Below are 20,290 nucleotides of genomic sequence, written 5' to 3' on the forward strand. Positions count from 1 at the left end.
TCGGACCATATGAAGTTATAGAGAGAGTTGGACCAGTTGCTTACCGATTAGCTTTACCTCCGGAATTACAACAAATTCATGATGTTTTTCATGTTTCCATGTTACGAAGGTATCGATCGGATCCATTTCATATTATCTCTACTGAAAACATTGATATTAGACCAGATTTGTCATATGAAGAGGAACCAGTTGAAATACTAGCTCGAGAAGTGAAAGAATTAAGAAACAAACGAGTCCCTCTAGTAAAAGTACTGTGGAGAAGCGATAGTGTAGAAGAAGCAACGTGGGAGCCGGAAGAAACTATGAGATCACAGTATCCTCACTTATTTTCAGGTAAAATTTCGAGGACGAAATTTTTTAAGGGGGGAGGAAATGTAACGACCCAATATCCGTGGGCACCGAAAAAGTGTGTTATCAGGCCTCCGTCTTAGTGAAATAAGTTCGAAAATAATTATTAAAAATATTTATGAGTCTAGTAGTGTGTTTAATTAGGTTTTAATTAAGTAAATTTAGCTTAATTTAGAGTAATTAGTAAAACGGATTAAATTGAATAAGGGTAAAAGTTTAATTATAGATTAAAGAAAAACTAGAAGGACTTAAGAGGAAATTAAACCATTTCCTATAGCTGAGGCGGTTTAACGTGGAAAAATATCAAAGATTTTATTGATTAATATATATATTTATTTAATAATTAAGTATATTATATTATATTATATTATATTATATATAAAAGAAACCAATAAGTTAAAAGAAACATAAATGAAAACGAAAACAGAGAAGAAACAGGGGAGAAAGAAGAAAAAAAAAAGGAAAATTTAGGTTTCAAGGTTGAAAATTAAATTGGTAAGTCAAAATAATCCTTTTTCTTGTAATTTTTAAGTTTTTGGAGTGCTAGGACAAAATATGTCATGATTTATATTGAAATTTTGAAAGATAGTAGATTTCTAAACATGAATTATGTTGAACAAATGATGGAATTGGGGTTTATTTGATAGAAATTTTAATTAGAATTGAATAAAGGATTGAATTGTAAACTAAGCTACAAGTTTTGAGTTTTAGGATTAAATTGAAATAAATTCGAAATTATGAAAATATGATAAAAATTAAGTAGTTAGATGTGAGTTTGGTAAGAAATTGAGTAGTAAAAAGGTATGAATTGAGAAAGAAAAATATATAGGTTTAGGTGGGATTAAATTGGAATTAAAGTAAAAGTTAGATGAAAATTTCAGCATTTAAATTGTGTTATGCTAATAATTGTGAAATTATTTTAATTATTCGTAGCTAATATCGAGCCTGAAGCATCGGCCCAAAAAGGAAAAGGAAAGATCGTCGAGGATTAAATCCGAAGAGAATTCTGGTTTGTATCACTATAACTCAAGCTTTATAATTAATACGTGTTTAATTTAATATGTATGTGTGGTAAGTATCTTAAGGTAAGTATTTAATGAACTGATAAATTTGTGATTGAGTATTAAAAATTGAGATTGATACTGAACTGAATTATGGGATACTGAATATTGTTTTGAATATCGAATTGAATTGTGAAAATTACTGAATAATATTACGTATACTATATTGAACTGTAAAATTTCTGATGAAAACGAAATATTGTATTTCCGTGAAAATTGATCGAAATAATAATACATAATTAATATTGAATCAAAATTGAAATTGTATTGGAAAATGAATTAAATACCCTATTAACTAGTCGGGCTAGTCGGATATAGTTGGCATGCCATAGGATATGGAAGAGTACGGGTTTTTGCCGGCTTACTGATCAGGCACTTATGTGCCGACTCATCGTTATCGTTATCATTATCAGCATCGATTCGACACTTTGTGTGTCGAATCATCGCTACTGCTATCACATCATATTCGCTTTCAAATTTGTTCGATGAGGTACTCGTGTACCGTCTCATTCTTCATTCTTCGTTCGACTTGACCGATGAGGCACTATGTGCCGTCTCGGTGTGTTGGTTGGAACTGTATCCGCCGTGTCCGAGTCAAGTTAATAGGGCAAATGAAATAAATCTACCGATAAGACTAAATTTGAATGATATGGCATATGTGAAAGTTGAGAATTGAAATAAAGAAATAAGAATGATATATATATATATATATATATAATCGAATGATAAAATAAAAAGATTGAATTGTTCAAGAAGTGATGATGATTGTAATTGTAAAAGTATGTGTGTGATTTAATGAATTTAATTATAAACTGAATTATAGTGATACCATCGAGTATATGCATATTCAAATAGACGGTTGTTTCCGTCTTGCAGTTGTAGAAGTCAAGTTCGAGCCAAAGATCCAAAGCCAAACCCGACTTCAAAAACTTTTGGTGATGTATATTTTCTTTTGGTAATGTGGCATGTACATAGGATGTGTATAAATGTTATTATGTTTTGAATATAAATGGTTTAAAATGTTAGTATTACAAGTTTAAGAATTATAATGAAAAAAAAGTTTATTCATTTCAATTTAATTAGTACGATGATAATTTTAAATTGATATTATATTGATTAAGTTGATTAGAAGGTATTTAGAATAGAAAATAAATGTGTGAAATAAATTGGTTGAATTGGTTATGTTTGAAATGAATATGGTTTAATTGTAGGTGGTTTATGTAAAATAAGCGTAAATGTCATTTAAATTTATAAAAAAAGAAATAAAAGAAAAGAAAAGAAATAATAATAATAATAATAATAATAATAATAATAATAATAATAATAATAATAATAATAATAATAATAATAAAATTGGAATACTTCAACGAGTTCCGTTTCACTTAAATGTAAGATTTAGATTTGAATAGTTCAATATAGGGATTTAGTAATTTAAATTATGCTATGAATATTATTTTATTAGTGAATTATTCATAAGTTGTCTGATACGTCTGGTAATGCCTCGTAACTTTGTTCTGGTGATGGTTCGGGGTTAAGGGGGTGTTACAGGCACTCATCTCTGTGCCGATGCCATGTCCCAGACATGGTCTTACACTGGCTATCATAGTATGGCTAATGCATGTCCCAGACATATCTTACACTAGCCCTCGTCTAAATACCGATGCCATGTCCCAGACATGGTCTTACACTAGCTCTCATAATGTGGCCGAAGCATGTCCCAGACATGTCTTACACTAGTGCACAAATCACACAATGCCCTGGCATGAATATCCAGTTCGTATTCTAATGTTTCAACGGGATATTTCTATTATCTCAAATATTACTAGGCATTCTCAATTCGTAACTTAACAATTCATACAATATCAATTCAATGGCGATATGAATACAAGTATTAACAGTGTAGTTGTATCATTTACATATAACTTACCTTGGTTTACAAAAAGTACTTGGCTATTCGGTTTAGTCGGTTTGCTTGGCCTTCCCCCGATCTAGGTTTGGATTTGGTAAATCTTGATCTATAATAGCAATATACACTCATTTAGTCACTAATTACAATTAGGCCATTATAAATTCACATCTTTGGTAAAATGACCATTTTGCCCTTAGACTTTGACAAAATGACCATTTTGCCCCTATGCTCGAAAATCAATTTTCATCGAATTTCTTTGTATCTTAGGCCTAACTGAACTATTTTTACTCTTATAGCAACTTCAAATTCTCACAATTTCACATGCTTACTAACTATTTTACAACTTATGTAAAATAGCCCCTTTAGGTGTTTTCCATGAAAACTCCTTCACCAAAGTTGTTCATGACACAAATAGGACTCATATTTTTCCATAAAAACTCAATAAACATCAAAAATCCTTTCATGGAAACACTCTAAACTCTTGACCATTTTGCAAGATATCACCCTCATTTGAAAACTGATGCTTCAAGGGTCTCAAAAATGCAAAAATCATCAACAAGGGGTATGGGGATCACTTACTTGTGAGGGCTTTTAGTTGCTGAAAGTTTTCAGCCTTCAAAACTCCATTTTTGTTGATATTTTTGGTGGAGAAAACAGATTGAGAAGAAAGAAATGATAGCTAGGCTTTTAGGCATTATTTTATCACCAAATCATGACATCATCCACCTAATACTTTGACCATTTGTTTAAAATCATTCACATGGCCGGCCAACACTAATAAAAAGGGTGAAATTGCCCTTTAAAAGCCCTCAATTTAATTTCTTTAGCTATTTAACTCATTTAGGTACTAAAATGTAACTTTTTCCTTTTATGCAATTTAGTCCTTTTTCGAAATTGGGCTAGAAAACCTTAAAATTAGCTCACCAAATTTTTCATGCACTAATAAAATCATACTATAACCTCATAAAAATAATAAAAATAATTTTTTTCTAACTTCAGATTTGTGGGCCCGAGACCACTATTCCTACTAGGCCCTAAATCGGGCTATTACATTTAGGGTTTCTTTAGACCTTACTGACCTTACAGTAAACTCATAGTCGCTTGGGACAACCCATGTAACCCTAGGGAAGAATTCAGATAATTGGGCCCACATGCCTGTGTGGTTGGCCCGTGTGGGCCAACATGCCTAGATTGGCCTAGCCCGTGTGGATCACACGGCCTGACCCAATTATCACATGCTTGTGTAGGCCCACACGCCCAATTTGGCCTAGACCGTGTGGCTTACACGGCCACACTCTGGCTATCACACGGTCGTGTCTTGCACACGACCTAGCCTTTGTCGTTCGCACGACCTGGCATTAAAAAAGATGAAATTGTTAATAGAAATGATCAATTTGCTTTTAATTTAATTTACAGTGACTAATTTTATGTGGCGTCAACATAAAGGTTTTCAGCTTTTTATGAAAACTTACTTTTCTGTGTTTTGGGTACACACCTGGTACTGTTTCGCAGCAAAGACACTTCCGAGCCTCTTGAAACTTAAAATTGATCAATTAACTCCCAATTAATTGCTTGGAAATGACATTAAACCAAACCACACCGTAATGGGCAACTCGTAAAATGACTAAAACCCTTACCTTAGAATGCCTAACAACGATTCCACATAACCAAAGTGCCGATTGGGAACCTCTAGTGCCTTGACCTTCTCCTAAACATAAAACGAACCCCAATTAACTGATGATTTGTTAGCCAAGACAAAAATCACACTTTTCAAACTTACTGATAACCCCCAAGAACACCGATGTAACGATTCACAAAACTTAATAACAAGTAAAAGATTAAAAAAAATAAAATCGACAGCAAAAAAAGAAAGGTAAAACGGTAAGAGGGAAAAAAAGAAGAAGACATCAGTTTTTTTTTCTATAGAGAATTTTTGGGAAAAGAAGGATTTTCTCAAATTTCACTACCAACCCTATCATAACCACCCACTATCAGAATTCTAATTTTACCAAAACTGTCCCTGAACCGAGTAAAAATAAATGCCCACGCTTGCCCAGGGATTTGAACACAGAATCTCCAAACAACACACCAACCCTTACCACTTGAACTAGCAGGCTCATGCTAATATGGATTTACAAATAACTTAATATAAGCCCACAAAGCAAGTACCAGGATTAAGTCAAAAAAATACCAAAGGTAGGGATTGAACTTGAGACCTCACATACACACGTAGAACACTTAACCACTAAAGTAGATACACGGTTGTGTCCAAATTTTACAGAAGCAGAAATAAATATTTTAGGGCATTACAACTCTACCCCCTAAAAGAAATTTCGACCTCAAAATTTACCTGATTAAAATTGATGAGGGTACTACTAACGCATTGAGTCATAGCACATTGATAGGCAACTGGTCCCGCACGTTTCAGAATTCGGTACGGTCCAATAAATCTGGGGCTTAGCTTGCCTTTACGATTGAACCTCAAAATCTTCTTCCATAGAGAAACCCTAAGAAACACGAAGTCTCTCACAGAATACTCAATCTCATGCCTCTTTAGGTCTGTATATAATTTTTACCTATTAGAAGCTGCTTTTAGACGATTTCGAATCAACCGAACCTTAGCCTCAGTCTCAGAAACCAACTTAGGACCTAAAACTCGACGTTCGCCGTACTCAGTCCAATACAACGGAGTATGACACTTACGACCATACAAAGCCTTGTAAGGTGCCATCTGAATACTAGCTTCGAAACTGTTATAGGCAAACTCAGCTAGTGGCAGATAATCCTCTCAATTTCCTTGAAAATTAATCATGCAACTCCAAAGCATATCCTCCAGTATCTGAATCACCCTCTCAGATTGACCATCGGTCTGAGGATGGAACGTAGTTCTGAAATCCAACTTTGAATACAGAGTCTCATTTAATTTCTTCCAGAACCGAGAAGTGAAATGAGGATCTCTATCAGAAATGATTGAGACAGGTACCCCATGCAGTCTTACTATCTCAGAGATGTACAACTTCACTAGCTTTTGCAGTGAATAGTCAGTTCGAACCAGAATGAAGTCTGTAGATTTGGTCAAACGATCCACGATGACCTACACAGAATCCTTCTTAGTGGGTGACAAAGGCAACCCACTAACGAAGTCCATAGTCACTCGTTCCCATTTCTATAAGGGAATCTTAACTGGCTGTAGCAAACCTGAATGTAACTGATGCTCAGCCTTAACCTGCTGACACATCAAACATCGAGCAATGAAGTCAGTAACCTCACACCTCAATCCTAGCCACCAGTATAACTAACGGAGTTCGCGATACATCTTATTACCACTGGGATGCATAGCATAAAGGGCTACTATGCGCCTCCTTCAGAATAGAATGCCTCAGATCCCTATCGTTAGGTACACAAATCCTACCATGGAAATAGAGTACCCCATCATCATTCAGTCTAAAATTTGAAGTGCTGCCACTCTCAACCTGATGGAACCGTAAACCTAATGAGTCATCCCCCAGCTGTTTATCTCGAATCAGGTCAATCCAAGTCAGCTTAACTTTCAACTTGGCCAACAGACTCCTATCATCAAACAGACTAAGGCAAGCAAACATCACCCTCAATTCAGACATCACTCTTCAGCTTAGAGCGTCGGCCACCACATTGGACTTAATTACCAGGATGATATTCGATGGTACAGTCATAATCCTTGAGCAGCTCAATCCAATGATGCTATTTAAGATTTAAGTCCTTCTAAGTGAAGAGGTACTTGAGGCTCTTGTGATCAGTGTAAATAATACACCTCTCACTATACAGATAGTGCCTCTAGATTTTCAAAGCAAAAACAACTGCCGCCAACTCAAAATCATGTGTCGGATAGTTCTCCCGCATGTCTTAAGCTGATGGGATGCATATGCCACAACCTTTTCCTCCTGTATCAGAACACAACCCAACCCAACATGCGAAGCATCATTGTACACTACAAACTCCTTTCCAGATTCAGGCTGCATCAGAACAGGAGCGTGAGTTAGAATAGACTTAAGCTTCTCAAAGCTCTCTTGCTGTGCATCAATCCAGAAGAAAGGGACACCCTTTCGCAGAAGCTTAGTCAAGAGAGCTGCAATCAGAGAGAATCCCTTAACAAACCGACGATAATAACCCACTAAACTCAGAAAGCTACGGATTTCAGACACATTCTTAGGCTGTTTCCAATCCAGCACAGCTCAATCTTTTAAGGATCAACTCGAATCCCCCTAGTAGAAAGCACATGCCCCAAAAAAGTTACTTCACACAACCAGAATTCACATTTGCTGAATTTAGCGGATAGTTTCTTCTCACGCAGAATTTGAAGCACTACTCTAAGATACTCACTATGCTCATTCTCAGTCTTAGAGTATACCAAGATGTCGTTGATGAAAACTACGACGAACTGATTTAGATAAGTTTGAAATACCTGATTCATCAAATCCATGAATACGGCTGGAGTATTCGTCAACCTGAAAGGCATAACTAGGAACTCATAATGTTTGTAACGAGTCCTAAATGTCATCTTATGCACATCCACCTCTTTCACCCTCAACTGATGATACCCTAAATGGAGATCGATCTTAGAGAATACCGAAACCCTTCTGAACTGATCAAACAAGTTGTCAGTTCTCGAAAGCGGATACTTATTCTTAACGGTCAACTTATTCAGCTGCCGATAATCAATATACATCCTCATGGTCCCATCCTTCTTCTTAACAAATAGAACCAGTGCTCCCTACGGAGACACATTAGGACAGGTGAAACCATGGTCCAACAACTCCTACTGTTGAGCCTTAAGCTCAGTAAGCTTCTTCAATACCATTCAGTAGGGAGTGATAAACACCAGTGCTGTACCCAGAAGAAGCTCAAACCCAAATTCAACCTCTCAGTTTGGAGGCAATCTGGGTAACTCCTCAAGAAAAACATCTGAAAAATCCTTAATAATTTTAATATCCCTAATCGAAGAGTCCCCAAAAGCAGAAACAATGACGTAGGCCAAGTACACCTTACACTTTTTTCAAACCAATTTCTCAGCCACAAGCGCGGAGATCACCTTAGACAAATAATCCCGATGCTCTCCGATCACAACCACCTCATCATCTATCTCAGTTCTTAGAACGACCCTCTTAGTTGCACAATCCAGGCTAACCCAGTGCTTGACCAACCATTCTATTCCCAGGATTATATTGAACTCCCCAACCGAAAGCTCCATCAAATCCCCCAGAAATATAGTTCCTTGCACCACTAAAGGTACATCCCTATAAAGTTTACTAACCCGAATAGACCATCCCAATGGACTCAGTACAGTGACCTCACTCGTAGTGCTCTCCACAGTAATCTCCAAAGTCTCAGATATATTACTAGTTATGTATGAGTGAGTAGACCCTATGTTTATCAAAGCAAAGTAAGGTACATCAAAAATAAGGAACGTACTAGTGATGACATCAGGAGCATCTCTATCCTCTTGGAGACATGCAGCATAAACTAAAATAGGTTGCCTCATCTCGGTCTGACCAGCACCTCTGCCCGGTGCTATCTGCCCTAGGCCCATACCATTTTCACCCCTGGCCTGACCATGGCCCCTAGGTGGCTGTTGAACTACTCTCTGTGGCTACGCAGGACCTAATGTCAGACCTTGCACTAGATCAGCCCTTAATGGACACTCTTGAATACGGTGCTCTAAAGACTCACATCTCAGACAGGCCCCAATCCTCCTCAAACACTCGCCCGGATGGCGTCTACCACAAGCACTACACGGTTGCAACCTAGTAGGAGCAACAGAAGAAACAGGGGCTCCCACTCTAGCTGGCCCATCAGATCTAGCCTTTTTCTTGAGCTTCTGTACAAAACTCGTGGGCTTTGAATCCCTCTTGTTCTTACCTCTCTCACCGTCTCTGTTTTGGCGCTCCGCATGCTTAACATCCTCAGCAATCTTTACCTTCTCTATCAGAATTGCGAACTCACGCTCCATCTGCAGAGCAATCAAAATGCTCAATTATCCCTTAGACCATCCTCGAAATGAACACACTTCTCATACTTCGATCCACCATACCTCACGCATAGCGGCTCAACCTTAGAAATTCGACCTCATACTCGGCCACAGATTGATCACCTTGCGTGAGGTTTAGAAACTGACGCCTGCGAGCATCCACATAACTCGCTCCCACATACTTGCTCTAGAAGGTACACTTAAAGAAATCCCAGGTATGATGATCAGGCTGAGTGCCCTCCTTAACCATTAACCACTACTGATATGCTTCGTCACAAAGCAAGGAGACTACACCCTTCAGTTTCTGCTTAGGGGTACAGTCTAGGTCATCCATAATCCTCTCCATGGCCTCCAACTCGTACTTAGCCACATTAGGGGCGACTCCTATGACACCCCTAAATAACTCAGCTCCATTAGACCGGAGTTGCTCAATTATCGACCCTTGTCCCCCAGATCCAGAATTGGGTCTAGCGACCCTCTCTAATATCCTCAGCATGGCTTGGTACAGTGCTCGTCCCTAGCCGAATGACTCTGATACCTAGTCTCAGTAGTAGGTGACACCGGTGTCTCACTCGTGTCCAAATTCGGCATGCTACCCAGAGATGAAGACTTAGCACGAGCCCCCTACAGGCTCTACCACTGCCTCGAATGCCATGCCCACGGATACCTCATGCAATCATTGTCTAATTTGGGTTTATCTACATTAAAAGTTTTATGCATCAGTTCAATATTTATTAACAAATATTTTATGTAGAAAGTATCAGAAGTTCAGAGTTGTGTTTGAAAGTTTTATTCTCAATCAATTTCACTACAGTTTCAGAGTGTACTAACTATAGTGTTTTTGAGTAGCTATCAGTAATGTTTTTAGAGTTTCAATAATCAGAAATATTTACGGGATCAGTGCCCGAGACTCAGTGAACCACATACTAATCAAAATATTTTTAAACCATTTGAAAACTAATTCTTTATACCCATTTTGAAATCCAAATCCACAGCCGAGCTTTGCAACCTAAATTTGATACCACTAAATGTAACACCCCAAACTCGGCCTAGACGTTATGGCCATATCTGGTGATGTCACATGAAAAGGGTTTTGAAAACTAAGTCATCCCAATTAAACCATTTAAGTTCATTAGCTCACATTTATTCTTAATAGATTTCAAAATGTTTATTCAACTCTTAAGTTTCTGTATTCATTATCAAAACATTAATTTATTTTCCTAAAAGTCATTTAGAGTGGAGGCTTTAAATAGAAACGTAGTTTTTAGAAAACCGTTCAAGATTTTAGAAAACCTTTGCTTTTAATAAAATTCGAGTTATCACGTTTTGTAGTTTTAAAATCGTAAAAGTGTAGACTAACTTGAATAAAAATAAAACAGTCCGTAAAGTTCGTATTACAAAAATATAACCCAAAACAACCCGAACATAAAAATTAGAATGTAATCATAACCAGTTCATACATGTGGTCACCAAGAGGCTCCGTTGCACCGATCTGCCTAAGACTGTAGATTACCTGTACAGAATAAACAGAGAGAAGTGATTTTATGTAAACTCAGTGTGTAACCCCATTGAATTAAGCGTGCACACAAATAAAATATCAGAATTGATCTTATACGAAAGTGGGCCTAAGCCCATTACAGATGCAGTGTGACAGCCTTAAAACGACCCTAGTCAGAATGTGGTTTCGGGACCACAAAAACCGAGGCATAAAAATAATTTGATATTTATTTTGATGCCTATAATATGTGTTAACTCATGTGTGACATTTTTGATGCTTTAATTTAGAGTTATAAATGTGAATTTCACTAGAAAGGACCTAGTAGAAAACTTTGAAAGTATGATGGGGAATGTCGATGACTAATTAAAGCATGCATGCAAAACAATGGCCTTGCATGTCAAATACCCTCTTTTACAAGTGATGGCCGCCATGACAAAGAATATGGGCAAAACATGTCATAGACATGTTTTGTTGGTGAATCATGGGTGAAAAAATAAATTAATGAGCATGGGTAATAAAGAAATGGAAAAAGAAAAATGGTCTCATGCATGCCCCATTGCCGTGTATTGAGGAAGAGAAAAGAAAAAAATTTGTTCATCCATTTTTCATTCTCTCTTGACCGAAAATACTAGAGGGGAAGGGAGGAATTTTGCTTCATGCTTGGTTTGGAAGAGGATTAGGAAGAGGTTTGGCTATACTTGCATCAAGATTAAGGTATGTTTGAGGTTGTGCCATGAGATTCATGCATGTTTTAGTTGATAGCTTGATGCTCTTGTTAGCCCATGGTTCAAACCTTTGTTATATCATGGGGATGGTATTTGGCCAAGGTGGATTTTGTGTTAATGCCATTGCATGTTAAATATGAAGCTTGCTAATGATATATGTGATGGTGGATTGATGGCTCTTGGACTTTCTTTTTAGTATTTTTGAGTAAGACATTAAGTTCTTTGTTTAATCATGACCAAAATTATGGTGTTGTGATGTATTCGGCCATGGTACATCCAAAAGTGTGATTTATGCTCATTGCATGGAAAGTAAGATTTGTGTTTTGAAATTATGTTCATGTTTAGTTACAATCAACTTGAGATTCGGCTCTAGCATATATATATATATGTATATATGTTTGTACATGATGTATTGGTATGACATATATACTATTTCAAGGTGTATATTTGCTTGTGATGATGTTTCGGTTATGAAGTAAATGAGAGATGTGTATTGAGCTACGATATGTAATGCGTTAGTTAGTAAAATGTATGCTGTTTTTGTGTGGTATTAAGTGTATAATTGGCCTCAACATGGACATGCATATTCGCCACATGTGGGGAAATTGGTGTGCATGCATTCGGTTAGAGGCAAGCATATTGATGCCTATTCTTGGCTTAGAAAATTCGCTAAGAGGAATATTAACTAATGTGTTGAGTTCGATTCATGATTTCGTATACATGCGACTTTGATGCCTAATGAGTATATATATTGGCTAAGTACCTCGTATTCCTCTTCGATGCTCAAATGATTAAATCGATTTATTTGTTAAATTAAGCTCAAGAGCAAAGGGAACTAGATCCGACAAAGGGAAGGAAAAAGTGGTCGAATAACCATTGAAATCGTTCGACGACATCCTAGGTAAGTTCTTGAGTAATAGAGCTTAAATTCGAATTGATTAGATCATGTTTAAAGCAAATTAAAATCATGCTCTTTGTGTGTGGCTATTGAGCCGAAATTGCAAGTGTGAAAAGTGCCTTGTGTTTGAGTTTTGCTAATGAAAATGAAATACTAATGTGTCATAATTTATTGATAATTGTGCTCGGTTATTCAATGATGTCCGGCTAAGTCCCAAGGCTTTGTGCTAAGTGACTATATCCGGACTAGGATCCAAGGCATTCGTATGAAGTTAATAAATCGGGCTAAGCCCAAGGCATTTGTGCAAGTTACTAAACCCGGGTTAAGTCCCAAGGCATTCGTATGAAGTCACTATAACCAAGCTTCGTCCAAGGTATTTGAGCGAGTCGTTATATCCGTTAAATTCAAGGTACGTGATTCGAGAATGAGCGATCTTGCTGTAAAATTTTCAGTTAATACGCTTGAAAAATTCCAGCAATGAGGTATGTTCGTATGTGCTTGAATTAGTTGATTCCTTCAATAACATTCGCCAATGAGTAATGAGTTTCCGTATTTGGCTAAGATGATCCCTTATGTATGAACATAGGGGTTGGAATGTGAAATGAGTAGGATATTGAGAATTTGTGCATATGAAATTATCCGTTAGCTTTATGAATGCTATGCTTTTGTTGTGTGGAATTTCTTGCTCAAACTTACTAAGCATAAATTGCTTATTCCGCTTTTCTCTGTTTCTTTGTTTATAGATTTTGGCTCGTCACCATCGGACTCGGGATTTTGGAAGTCGAAGTCTCCCACACTATCAAAGCCCCCATTTTGGTACAATTTTGGTTGAACTTTGAAATGGCATGTATAGGACTACCCTTTTGTTGAAGGTCATGTACCTTTCGGTTTTGTGTAAACTTGGATAGCCATGCTAAAATGGCTTATATAATGCTTTTAGCATAGTACCATAATCGCTTGTATGTTGATCATTATGAGGTATGGAATTGTTTTGAAACGATTAGCCATTGGAATGGTTAATCATGATCACACTTTGTGCTATGTATGCAAAAGGGCCAATTGAATCATGGAAATCATGAAATAGGTAAAGCCTACCTTAAAGGCGATGCTGACAGCAGCAGTGATGTGGATGTGAAAATAACTAAAAATAGTAGGAATGGTATTAAATAGTGAATAAATTATGTAAATTAACTTTGATGAATCTACTTTCATATGGAAGAAACGAAACGGTCATATGAGTTATATGTTAAGAGATATTAAAGTTCTCGTGAAACAGGGCCAGAACGGTTTCTGGATCCCCTGTTCCGACTTTGGAAATTCATTGTAAATTAACCAGAGATAATTAGGAGTCATTCCATATATTTATAGATTTCCCTCTGAGTCTAGTTTCTATAGAAACAAACGGCATCAGTATTAAAGCCCTGTACAAGGAGATATTCAATTTGTAACGCACGAAGGTTAGTGTAGTCGAACCCTGGAATAGGGGAGACTTTAACTAATAAACTGTACTAATTGGCTTGACCAAAAATTCTAGAAAAAAATCTGTAGATGAACATATGAGTCTAGTTTCAGAGAAAAATTACGAAACAAATTTTTGAGCTTTGAAACTCAAGATATAATTTTTAAGGCGACAGTGATGCAGTAACCAGCTAGTCTGGAAATTTCTAGATGGACTGTGAAAATAGTTAAGTCTGTGTGCACCTTGTGTCCGATTCCGGTAACGGACTCGGGTACGGGGTGTTACATGCAGATGCAGATTCGGGCCTAAGCCTATCTCAGACACAGATATGCATATTAGAATAAAAAATTAGAAAACAGAATCCTACCCCCATCATCTACACACCATCTCTGACCATCCTTACATACCATGTGGGGTTTAAAACGCCCACCTAGCCCTATACACTACATTGTACCAATACGGTACATAACAGGTATGATGTAGCTATGCTGCTAGATAATTGGCGTAATCACCTTTAAGAATAGTTCCTCCAATATACATCATGCCATCCCCAATAACAGATATAGAAATATACAAATACAGATAAACAGTCTAACATGCTCACATGCTTAATATAAACATACATAAATAACAGATATACAGATAATAGGGGAAGTAAGCACACATCAGTATCCCAATCAGATCAGTAAATCAATTAGTCAGATCATAAGTTTAGGGTTTATTTAGCCCTTACCGACCCTACAGTATGCCCACAATTGCTTGGGACGACCCGTGTAACCCTAGGGAAGAATTCAGAAAATTGGGCCCACATGCCCGTGTGGTTGGCTTGTGTGGGCCCACACGTCCAGATTGGCCTAGCCCATGTGCATCACACGCCTCAGTTATCACATGCTCGTATGGCACGCCCGTGTAGCCTACACGTCCAATTTGGCCTAGCCCGTGTGGCTCACACCACTACATTCTGGTTATCACACGGTTGTGTCTTGCATACGGTCTGGCCTTTGTTGTTCACACAGCCGTGTAGGGTCGATAGAAAGGTTTTCGGCTTTTGTCTAAAACTCACTTTTTTGCATTTTGGGTACACACCTGGTACGATTCGCAGCGAAGACACTCTCGAGCCTCCTAAAACCTAAAATTAATCAATTAACCCCCAATTAATTACTTGGAAACGACATTAAACCAAACCACATCATAATAGACAACCCATAAAATGACTAAAAACTTTACCTTAGAATGCCTAACAATGATTCCACATAATCAAAGTGCTGATTGGGAACCTCCAGCCCCTTGACCTTCTCCTAAACATAAAACAAACCCCAATTAACTGATGATTTGTTAGCCAAGAAAAAAAATCACATTTATCAAACTTATCGATAACACCCAAGAACACTGATATAACGATTTATAGAACTTGATAACAAGTAGAAGATCAAAGGAAATAAAATCGGTAGTAATAAAAGAAAGGGAAAACGATAGGGAAAAAAAGAACAGAACGTCAATTTTTTTTCTACAGAGAATTTTTGGGAAAAGAAAGATTTTCTCAAATTCCACTATCTACCCTATCATAACCACACACAATCAGAATTCTAATTTCACCAAAACTTTGTCCCTGAACCGAGCAAAGATAAATGCCCATGCTTATGCAGGGATTCAAACACAGAACCTCCAAACAACACACCAACACCCTTACCACTTGAACCAGCAGATCATTCTGATATGGTTTTACAAATAACTTAATATATGCCCACAGAGCAAGTACCAGACTTAAGTCAGAAAAATACCATAGGGAAGGATTGAACTTGAGACCTTACACACACACCCAAACCACTTAACCACTGAAGCAAATACATAGTTGTGTCAAAATTATACAGAAGCATAAATAACTATTTTGGGGCGTTACAAATGGCTTGGCATTATTGAAATTTTAAATTAGTAATAAGGTTAATTTTGGTATTTAGTAAATAAGTTAATAAAATAAAATAAAACAAAAGTCTCACTCATTGTCATCTTCTTCCACTGAATTTTGGATGAAGAATAGCCATTCTTAGGGCTTGACATTCAGCCATGCTTCTCATGTTTATTTAGGTATGGTTTTTGTCCTGTTTTTAATGGTTTTTATGTTTTTGAGATCGTTGTAGTTTAGTCTAGCTAGCCCAGGGACTAATTTGCAAAACTGTTAAAGGTTTAAGGTTTTTTTCATTGATGAATGTTGGTGTATTTTGATGTTTGATGATAGAAAATGCATGCTTATTGTTAGATAAACAACATTTGTTAAGTGATTTTTAGTAAAATATCCTATTAGGGATTAAATTGTGAAATGTGTAAATTTTGTGGTTAAATTGTGAAATAAATAAAAAATATGGACTGCTATTGAAATTCAACTAGTATGGGTTTTGGTTGAATTGCATGAATTTGTGATTTTATGAAATAAGGACTAAATTGTAAAAATGTTGAAATGTTAGAGGCAAAAGTGTAAATTTACCTAAATGTGTATTTTGGACTAAATTGAATAGCGTGATTGTGACAGCCCTAAATTGACCCTAGTCAGAAAGTGGTTTCGGGACCACGAAACTGAGTCTTATAAATAATTAAAGGTTATATTCTGTGTTTATGATGTGCGTAAATGCTTGTGTGATAGTTCCATACTTTAATTTGGTCAGTGTATGTGAAATTTATTAGTAGGGACTTATGTGAGGCAATTTAGAAATATGCTAGGCAAGTGTTAAAGAGGCCTATTAATATATGTGGGAAAGTGCTTGTCCTTGCATGTCAAATTAGCCAAATTAAAGCATAGTGGCGGCCATGCTATGGTGGAAACATGTCACAAACATGTTATGTTAGTGATGTATGTTAGGAAAAATAAAATAAGGAGCATGGTAATAAAATAATGAAAGGGAATATGATGAAAACAAAGAAAAAAAAAAGTGTCCATCCTTTTTCATTTCTTTTGGCCGAAAGTTCTAAGGAAGAAGGAAGGAGCTCTTGTTTCATGTTTGGCTTGGAAGAGGATTAGGAGGAGGTTTGGCCATACTTGTGTCTAGGATAAGGTATGTTTGATGTTGTGCCATGAGACTCATGCATGTTTTTAGTTGTTAGCTTGAGTTCTAACTAGCCCATGGTTCAAATCTTTGCTATGTCATGGAGATGATATTCGGCTAAGGTGGATTGGTGTTGATGTCATTTCCATGCCAAAAGCGAAGCTTTGTAATGATGCATGTGATGGTGGATTGATGACTCTTGAATCTTCTTTTTAGCATTTTTGAGTGAGACATTAAGTTCTTTGTTTAACCATGACCAAAATTGAAATGGTATGGTGTGGTGATGCATTCGGCCATGGTAGGAAGTAGAAGAGAAATGTGGTTGTTGTTCACGTTATTTAGATGAGAAATGGTAGTAAGGTGAAGTGTAAATGTTAGTGTTTGATTTACTAGTGTGTATATGTGTATTAGCCGAGTTTTGAATTTGAAACAAAATTGTATGTAGTCAATACAAGTAACCATATTTGTAGGAAGTATTAAGCATATACTCGGCCTCAACCTAGACATGTATATTCGGCCACATGACATAGGTTGGTGTTGCATGTGTTCGGTTAGAGGCAAGCATATTGATGCTTTTATCTTGGCTTAGATAATCGGCTAAAAGAGAGTGTGGGCTAAAATGTTGAGTTTGATTTATGATTTCCATATATATATGTGACTTTAATGCCTATTGTATATATGGGCTAAGTACCTTGAGGTTCTCTTTTGAAGTTCAAATGAATTGTGTTAAATTGCTTAATGTGATTAAAAATGCGCATGACCATTGTGTATTTGAGCTAAAAGGTGGCCATATGACCTATCAAGCTCCTTGTCATATTCGGCCATAAGCTAGCATAATGAGACTTTAATAAGTTAAATTTGTTTGAATTAGCTCAAAAGCTTAGAGGACCACAGTTGGATAAGGGAAAGGAAAAAGTTATTGAATAGCCACAAAAACGTTCGACCACATCCGGGTAAGTTTTGAGTAATGGAACTTAGATTATGATTTGATTAGATCATGTTTTAAGCAAATCAAAATCATGCTCTTTGTATGTGGCTATTGAGCCGAAAATGATTATGCTCGATAAGCGACTTGTGATTGAATCCTAGTTATGAAAATGAAATATAGATGTGTCATGATTTATTGATATGTGTATGGATATTCGGATGATAACCGGCTAAGTCCCAAGGCATTTGTGCGAGTTACCAAATTCGGGCTAAGTCCCAAGGCATTTGTGCGAGTTACTAATTTCGGCTAAGTCCCAAGGCATTTGTGCCGATTACCAAATCCGGGCTAAGTCCCAAGGCATTGGTGCGAAGTTACTATAACCGGCTATGTCCCAAGGCATTTGAGCGAGTAGCTATATCCGTTAAATTCAAGGTACGTGATTTGGGAATGAGCGATCTTGCTGTAATAATTTCAATTAATAAGCTCGTAAAATCCCAACAATGAGGTATGTTTCAGATGTGCCTTGGAATAGTTGATTTCTTTCAATATTATTCACTCAATCGAGTAATGAGCTTCCGCCTTTGACTAAGATGATCCCTTATGTATGAATATAGGGGTTGGAATGTGAAGTAGGAATGATTTGAGAATATGTATATATGGAATTATCCGCTTAGTTATATGAATGCCATACTTCAATTGTGCTTAATTTCATTGCTCAAAACTTACTAAGCATTAAATGCTTACTCTGTTCTATGAATTTCTGCTTTATAGATTTTGGTTCGTCACCATCGGACTCGTGGATTATTGAAGTCAAGTCTCCCACACTATCAAAGCCCCTTTTGGTACACTTTTGGTTGAACTTTGAAATGGCATGTATAGGACTACCCATTTTGTTGTTGGTCATGGACCCTTTGGTTTTGTATAAATTTGGATAGCCATGCAAAAATGGCTTATATACACTTTGAGCTTAATATTATAATGGTCTTGTATGATGTTCATTAAGGGGTATGGAAATGTTTGGGAATGATTAGCCATTGGAATGGTTAATCATGATCATATTTTGTGCTATATATGCTAAAGGGCTAGTTGAATCATGGAAACTATGTAACAGGTAAAGTTTACCCTAAAGGCTGATGCTGGCAGCAGCAGTGATGTGTATGTGAAAAATCACTAAAAATAGTAGGAATGGAATTAAATAGTGAATAAATTATGTAATTGAACCTTGATGAATCTATTTTCATAGGAAAGTAACGGAACGGTCATATGAACAATATATTATGAGATGTTAAAGTTTTTGTGAAACAGGGCCAGAACGGTTTCTGGATTCCCTGTTCCGAATTTGGAAATTCATTATAAATTAACCAGAGATAATTAGAAGTCATTCCTTATATTTATAGATTCCTTGTTGAGTCTAGTTTCATTAGAAACAAACGGCATCTATATTGAAGCCCTGTACAGGGAGATATCCAAGTCGTAATGCGCAAAGGTCAGTGTAGTCGAACCCTGAAACAGGGGGGACTTTAACTAATAAACTGTACTAATTGGATCGACCAAAATTTCTAGAAAAATTTTTTTAGATGAACATATGAGTTTAGTTTCAGGAAAAATTTATGAAACTGGTTTTCGAGTTTTGAAACTCAAGATATGATTTTTAAGGCGACAGTGATGCAAGAACCACTTTGTCCGGAAAATTTTCAAATGGACTGTGAAAATAAATGTATTATGTCCGTTAGCACCTCGTGTTCGACTCCCAAGAACGGTCTCGGTGCACGGGTGTTACAATTAAATTGGTATCGAGCTACGGTTTAGTCGATTCTAGGACTACCGTACTACGCTTGAGTCTAGCTATACATGCCATTATGTGATTATTTGATAGTGTGGTGATTTACATTTGCAAATGTGTGTATTTATAGTAATGGATCCCGATCCCGACCGAAGCGATAGTGATGATCTTGAGAGTGTAGCGCTGCTCCAAGACAAGGGACAGCTCGGCGGACTCTCAACCTATTGCTAGTAATCTGAATGATGAAGCTAGACAAGCTTTATAGCGTGATGAATGATTGGTTCAACCAATACATTCGAACTAATACGGCTGTTCCACAACCTCCATTCCCGACTAATGCCACCCCACACCTACAATACCTCCGATAACTAACCAAATAAGGTCAAATAAGCCCCAGTTGATGTAATCCGAAAACACGGGCTATTGAATTTAAAGCTACGGACAATGATGATGCCGAGCAAGTGAATTTTGGTTGGACAACACTATCCGGTACTCGATGAGCTATCTTGCACACCGATGAGTGCCTAAAGTGTACTATCTCCTTGCTACGTGATTACGCCTACTATTGGTGGAATACGTTGACTTCACAGCCCAGAGAGCGAGTAACTTGGGAGTTCTTCCAAACCGAGTTTCGAAAGA

The sequence above is a fragment of the Gossypium arboreum genome, chromosome 2 (genome assembly GCF_025698485.1).
Source record: "Gossypium arboreum isolate Shixiya-1 chromosome 2, ASM2569848v2, whole genome shotgun sequence".
Lineage (NCBI taxonomy): Eukaryota > Viridiplantae > Streptophyta > Magnoliopsida > Malvales > Malvaceae > Gossypium > Gossypium arboreum.